The following is an 8,262-nucleotide window of genomic DNA, read 5'->3' as shown; positions in this document are numbered from 1 at the left end:
CAGAAAAATGTAAAAATTATTTATATATATATATATATATATATATATATATATATATATTATTTATAAATATATTATCATACGTTTTTTGCTACCAAAAAAAATCGAAAAGTAAAACAGCAAAATTTGTCACGATTGTACGAAATGTGCAATTTTTTGTTAATATCAATTTTTACAAATATTTATTAATATATATTGTGGGTTTACACTATTTAATTTTTTGTACATTTGTTAATTTATATAATTAATTTGATGCAAATATTCATTTAATATTTTTAAAATAATTTGTGGTAAGGTTTTTGTTAAACAAAATTTAAAATTTAAAATTTTTGCTTGTAAAAATTTGGTTAAGGGTGAAAAAAATATTTTTTTTAATTATGTACAAAGATTTTAAAGTATACCGAGTTGCTCAAAATTATCAATAATTTTGTAAATAATTTTCTTTAACAATATTTTTGCTTTAAATTTTATTTATATTAATCGAACGGTTTAAGATTTGTATATGATAAAAAATTTGCGTAGCACTTTGAGTACTTAGTATGTTTTTTTGCATGTATTTTAAAGTATACCGAGTTGCTGTAGGGTGTTATAATGTTAGACAATGTTATACATTATTTAATTTTAAACAAGTTTTCCGAATATTTTATTTATTTTACTCAAACCGTTTAAAAGTTACAAGAAAACGTACTTCAAGAGAGTTCTAAACAATTTAGTGTTTTCGTTAGCGATTTTAAAGTATACCGAGATGCTGTACAGTATTATAATATTAGACAAAGTTAAAGTTTGCTTAATTTTGTACAAATTTGGACAAGTTACAAGAGATATGATAAATAAATGCACAAATGATTAAAATTGCTGTACTATAGACAGTACAGTAGGTTGACACTATTATTAATTAAAAATTATACCTTTAGATATAATTTTTTGCAAAATATATATATTAAAACATATATTAATAAAACAATAAATATTGGAACATACAAATAAACACAGATTTAAGGCTCATCTTGACCCCGGGAATTAAAAATGCAGTTTTTTTTATATATTCATTCAAATACCCTTGAACAAAATTTTCAAAATGAAGCTATAATTATTTCAATTAAAAAAATGCATGTTTAAATATAAAATTTTGCAAAATATATATTTAAGAAACTAATGAAAGATATTAGAATCATTTTGATTCTAGTGATAAAAAAGTTGGATAAAATAAGTTATTGATATAAAATTATAATTATATCAATTGGAAAAAAGGCATGTTAATATATAGAATTTTACTAAATATTTGTTAAAAAAAATAAATAGCAAAAAGTGAATAAGCAAAGTTTAGGGGTCATTTTGCACCTGATTTTGCACTTTAACGTATGATACTATATATTTTATAAATAATTTCATATACATACATATACATATACATATACATATATATATATATATATATATATAAACATAAATAATTTTTACCATTACCAGATTAGTATAGGTACCTATCATTACCCTCAATTTTCATCTGATTATGACTGCAAGCTGTGATTGTTTGATTGATTGTTTGATTTTTTTAATCAATTGGTGATGATTTTTTTCTGATTATTTGTTTATTTTTGTTTTTTGATTAAAAATGATGATTTAGATGATGGAGGTGATCAGACGGGCCTTGAAGTTGACTAGTCTTTCACTTGTGGCGGCGGCGCGCTGAAACGAGATAAATAAAAATACGAATTAGAAACGAAATTTGGTTAAATTTTAGGGAAAAAATTAAAAAATATATTAAGGAATAAAAGACCCAGGGATTGATTTAAGGGTTGACGCCTTAACAGACCCAAACCATGATATTAATAACCTTCAAAAAATTGTTTTAAAATCTGTATCATATGTGGAGAACAACATATCCCAATTTCAGCCGTCAGACATATGAGATATTTAAAGAAAAAAAATCTTGTCAAATTGTCTTCAAACCAAAAATATTTACTGTTCTTATATCGAAGTGTTCAAGTTCGAGATTTTGTACTATGACTATTAATATATTAAAAATGCCCAAAATGATTATTATATGAAAATATTGGCTTTGGGTTGAAAACAATTAAATTGGTCACCAATTATAATCTTGAAGACGAAGATAAGAGACAAACAAGTTTAAAGAAATTTTGATATTCCTGCATCAAATATTTTTTACTTTAAATATCATTTTTATAAACATTAATACATAATGGTGTAGAGACGATTTTATATAAAAGTATTCCCAAAGTCTTTATTGTTGTAATTGTTTATTGTTGTAATTTATTGCTGTATTGTTGTCATAAGTTGTCACAAGTTTCAACGTCAAGTCAACTTTTACCAAATTTTACCAATTTTTTTATATTTTTACTATTTCCTCCATCATCAGATCAGTCGCTGATGAATTGTATGAAAAAAATGAAGAAGCAAATAAAAACAAGCAAATTGATGGTGTAAAAGAATTTAAAATTTATATTTAATTGTTTTGTAAGTTATTTTAAATTCTTTCTGTCTAAATGTCTTTGTTGTTTGTTAGTAAGTACTTACAGTTAGTTCTAGTTTTGTAGTTTATAGTTACAGTTTGTAGTTTTGTTTTGTCAAGTAACAACAGCATATTGTCTAAATTAAATCTAATAAATAATATTAATATTTAGCTGTATTTGTAGAAAAAACAGGTCCAGAAAGTTAATTGTAAGGATCGATTGATTGAAGTCACAATGGCACCAAAAATATCCAAAATATTTACGATTTTTATACAAATTTATGGCAAGAATATTTAAATTTAAATTATATATATAGTATGAATTTTTATATTATATATATATATATATATATATATATATATATATTTATTAATTTCACCCCTTAAATCTTAATCGTAATCTAAATCGTAATACTGCATATATTGTACTTATCTATAAAACAACCTTTAACCTTTCAAATAACAAAGTTTTCTGATATAATATTTAATAATATCATAAAATTTTTCACTCCCTATATAACTCAAAAATTTTATATTAATATTCCATTTTTTAAGTTAAAAATTGCAGGAAGTTCTAGTTTGAACATATTAATCGGTTTATAGATTTTTAAAAATCTAGCTATTTTGTTCCTAACTTTTTTTAAATGAAAATATAAAATCGTTGTTTTATGATGATTTTAACCATTAAATTTATAATTTGCTAAACAAAAAAATCTTTGATTTTAATAAAAACGCCAAAAATTTGATGAGAATTTTTTTCTCATAAAAAGTAGCTTTTTGGTGGATTTTTGCACCATTCAAAAGTAGTCGAAAGGAGTAATGAATTTAATTAAAGAAAATCTGTTTTAAACAATTTCATAAAATAAACTCGATAAACACAAAAAAAATAGTCAGTAAAGAAAAAACCTAACATAAAAACAGTGAATAAAAATAAGAAAATGTAAGTATAAATAAGGTGACCATATTTTTTTAAGTCAAAATATAAATATATAATAAAAGTTTTTTTTTATAAAAATCTCTTTTTTTATAATTATATGTTTTCGCGCTTTTGAGCCTTGTATAATATTCTATTTAATTTTACTCATAAATATTTTGAAAGAATTAGCACTTCGTTTATTTTCATAATTTTTGTTAATTCATCAGTTAATTTTTGAAAAACCGGGACAATCCGGGACAAAAGATCGAAATCCGGTACAAATCATGCTTTTAAAATAACCCGGCACACAAGGGTTGAAATCTGGGGCTGTCCCGGCCAATCCGGGACGTATGGTCACATTAAGTATAATACTATTTTATACTCGATTTTAGTAATCATAAAATAATACTGAATATATTAACTAGGAATCTTTGTTATATTTTGAGCAATTTTCTGTAAATTTCTTGGCAACAATGAAAATTGTTCGGTGATAAAAATGTATTGCAAATATTTCCAGAAAACGAAAATTTTATTGGAATTCAATTTGGATTTATCGTCCAGGCAACTTGTCTTAAGGCAAAATACTACATACACCTGATTAGACATAAAAATTAACTCCGGAAATACATGGATGGTAATAAATATTTATCAAAATAATTGATTGATTGAAATAATATTTTTAAACAGACTTATACGATTTGTGCGTGATACGAGAAGTGCGATTTATTTTTCAAACTTCAATGAAATTTCATAACTCAACCACTTTTCATAGGCCTATAATATTTTAGGAAAAAATTAGTTACCAAAATCACTAATAAATAAACTTTTCTATGTCTTATAAACTCGTGCTAAAAAATCCGTTTTGCTAACTTCACATCCCCATTACAAATTTCCAAAAACGTATCAATCTATCCATTATCCTCTTATCCCAAAAAAGAAAATTCCACCGCCTTCTCCCCCGTCCCAGTCGACGCGTTCCCCAAATGTCGGCTCGCCGCCCCGCTGGCGGTCAGCACTTTATTAACCGCCTTCGTGGCGCCCACGACGACCGCCGCCTTGACGGCCGCCCCTAAAGCCTTCGCCTTCCTCTCACTCACCAGAATGAGGTCCTGGATGAGGTTGGCCAGGCCGCGGTTGGCGATGACGAGCAGCCTGGTCACCGGTCCGGGGAATGGCCTCTTCGTAGCCTCCGGAGACCGATTTGGTGAAGGTCAAGCCGTCGGCGGGCTGGACGGCCGCGTTCTCGTCGCCTTGCTCGGTGTTACCGCTACCGGCTACCAACTGGGGAAAAGATATATGGTAAATGGTAATTGAAAAATGGTGAAAAGTTGTGTTTAGGAAAAAATGGAAGCAAAAGACTATTTGTGTTGAATTTTTTTATCGATAAGTGGCTTTGATGAATTTAAAAAATAGTAGACCTTTGCTAAATTATGTTTTTTACCACGTTAACCGCTTGTCAGTCATATGTGTTTGAGGCAAAGAATTTCTACATGAACCATGTCTAACATATAGGGTAGAGCGGGGCTAGTTGAGCATAGGGGCAAGTTGAGCAATCGAAATATCTCGAAAACTATTCACAGTCCGTTTAGGCATTATATGGCGGAAATATAGAGGTTTGGGAGAAAAATACATCCCGCAATCGCTAGTGGCCGCTGGACAAATGAGTGAGACTCACGGGCGTTTCGTTTATTTTGAGACCAAAAAGTGAAAAGGTAATTCATCACGAGTTTTCGTCTGGTTTAGTCAAATGTTATTTGTTTTTAATCAGGTAAATGTTATTCTTCCATATAAATATAGTACTTCTAATATGCATAGAGATTCTGGTATAATTCTCACGTTTTTTTTTTTATAAAATCACTTTAGTTTGAAATTCCGAGTTGAGGTTAGTTGAGCATAGTTGCTAAACTTGTTCTGTCACTAAGATAATTACCATTAACTTCCAGAAATTAATTATTATTATTAAGATTTAAGCTAAGTCTATGAGTAATTATATAAAAAAAATAATGATTTTATACAAAAATACTGAATATAATGGTAAAATAATTCCTAAGATACAATATTGTTTTGTTGATTCTACTTTTCGTTAATTATTCAAAGCAAATTACTATAAGTTTTGTTTTCTCTGTCAATAAAGACTATAAATATAGAACTGGTTATTAAAAATTTATTTTATTTCATCACTAATCGACATTGAACCTATGATTTCATTATACTTTCTTAGTGCTCAACTTGCCCCACCTATGGGGTACATTGAGCATACTTGACTTTTTGCATTTAAACAGCTGTAGCTTTTAAACTTTACTTATTACCAAAAAATAGTTTTAACACTTATGTTAAGCGATAAACAACAAATCCATTAAGCCGTATAGCAATTTATTGAGACTTTTCATTGAGGAGCACATCCGTTTAAGTAAAAATTTGCTCAACTAGCCCCGCCCTACCCTATGTCTGACACTAAAATTGGTAAAAAAAGAAAAAACGTTTAAATACTTATTTATTTATAATACAATAATAATAATATAATCCCTCCGTCGGTCGGATATTTTTTCACCTTCGAACGATCGGAAAGGTCTGGCTGGACCACTATTCATTTTACATGCATTTATATGGGATAAATGAGTTTTTGGTGCTTGGTGTCTTATATATTAACGATTATTAGTGGTAAATATTTAAAGTTTTGATTTTTTCTTTTTTACCGTCTTTTACATGTGTTGAGCTTGCTTATAATAAAAAAATTATATATTATATTATATTATATAAAAAAATCAAAAAATATAAAAAAATCGTTGCTTTTTGTTAATTTTTCTGTTTTATATCAATGAAAAAACAATATTTATCTTTTTCGGCTCCTTCGAATGAATGTGGAATTCAAATGAAAACGAAATGAGGTGCGTCGCATTTGAAATGAGCTGTAAAACTCAAAGTGAAAATATAATTTCACTGCAAGTTTGCAAAAAAAAAAAAAATTCGAACGCAGTACGGGTAGAAAAATTGTTGATAATGTGTGCATTACTCATCCGATTTTCAGTGTTTGCGATTACCAATAAGTTTGGAGTGTTTTCAAGGAACTCTCGTCATGAAAATACTAACATTCATGTTACAACACATAGCAAAGAATATAATATATATTCTTCTATATACAACGCAGTTTGAATAGAAAATACCACGAAAAAAGACAAAATACTGGTTTACATTTATCAAAAAGCGTATATTTTATACAAAATGTTTGGGTGGTCTAGACAGACCTTTCCGACCGTTCGAAGTATAAAAAAGTTAATATCCTTATAATTATTCTTGTGTACATTTTTTCGTTCTGATTTTTTCATAGATCGAAAGCTAATGAAATTTGAAGAAAAGTCAAGAAATTTCAAGTCGATAGGATTACTAGAAGTATTCTTTTTTTTTAATTGAAGTCGAAAAAAGTCTGGTCAGACCACGCCGACCGACGGAGGGTTAAATTTTCTTGATAACTAAATTACCAAACAAAGATAACATAGTCCATATGATTTTTTTTTATCGTGGCGACTAACTGTATACATGTCTGACATACTTAATTTGGTTTTAGTCATATTTTTGTAACATAAAAATAGTGTTGAATTTTTTTTCTTTCATACATTAAATTTTATTGACATACTTGTTGAAATAAATTTAATAATAATGAAAAGTTTTAATTACACACTTGAAACAAATCGAAATTCTATAGATTTGTATCTATACTAAATTCTATTTTAATATTATTTATTTAGAGTTACTAATGTTTTAAAAAAATTACTAAATGAGTGTAAAATTTTAATTAATATTTCAACATAATTTAACAAATAAAATAAATGAATTTAATTTTTAATTTCGCCGAAAGCCTATTTGTTGTTAATTATTGTTTTACTGAAGTCTAATTATTTTTACTAAATAGTCTTTTTTTCTGATTTTTTACTAAATAGTGTTAATATTTAAATAAAAATATAACAAAAAAACGATTAGTAAAATTTGCAAAAAATTTCATCAAAATTGATAATTATTTTAATCCATATCAGCATTTGTTAATTGACTAAAAGTGATTTATGCATTTGTTTATTATATCTCTTGTAACTTTTAAACCGTTCATTTGATACTAACAAAATATTTATAAATCTATACATAATTAAATGATTTATAATATTGGCTAATATTATTAATACCTACAGCAACTCCGTATACTTTGAAATCATATTAGAAAACGAAAACTCTCGAACTGATATGGATTAATTTAAAATTACCAATCAAATATAAAAGCACAAAGTTTTCTAATTCAAAAACAAAATATTAACAAAACAAATATATATATATATATATATATATATATATACTCGTAATATATATATATATATATATATATATATATTTATATACAGAATTTTTTTTTGTAGCTTTTTGTTTTTGGATTTTAGAATTTGTAAAAAAAATATATATAACATAAAATATTAAGAAGTAAAAATAAAAAAAACCATACACCACAAGTAAAAATTTATAAAAATTGAATTGGTATACTTCTAATTATATTTATAATATATAATTTGTACTTTAATATAAATATATTAAGTAATATAATATTAAAATTAGAAATTTACCAAATATATATATATTTATATAAATTAAAATGAAAAATCACATCTAATAAAAATATTTGAAAAAAAATGTGCTTTGGTGTAAAATATATATATGAGTGCCTTATGTGATTAAAAAAATTAAAAAAATATAATATATATATTATATATATATATATATATATGAATATAAAAATGAATATAAAATGTATAAATATATATATAAAAAACCAACACCATATATAAATAAATAAACATTCTATAAGAATAAAAAAATAATTAAATAAACAAAA

General features: G+C 25.8%; 1 protein-coding gene across 1 annotated transcript in view; it reads right to left on the bottom strand.

The window, feature by feature from the left end:
- Positions 1 to 1,655: 1,655 nt before the first annotated feature.
- The window catches only part of LOC113373095, a gene marked incomplete in the record, with an annotated part of 65,449 nt that continues 58,842 nt past the window's right edge, over positions 1,656 to 8,262 (bottom strand). The window contains 2 exon segments of the mRNA XM_026613417.1: positions 1,656 to 1,689; positions 4,487 to 4,552.

The sequence above is a fragment of the Ctenocephalides felis genome, unplaced genomic scaffold, assembly GCF_003426905.1.
Source record: "Ctenocephalides felis isolate EL2017-DRISC unplaced genomic scaffold, ASM342690v1 CF-g0.4_SCAFFOLD_01604, whole genome shotgun sequence".
NCBI lineage: Eukaryota > Metazoa > Arthropoda > Insecta > Siphonaptera > Pulicidae > Ctenocephalides > Ctenocephalides felis.
This window is presented reverse-complemented; position numbering and strand designations above follow the sequence as displayed.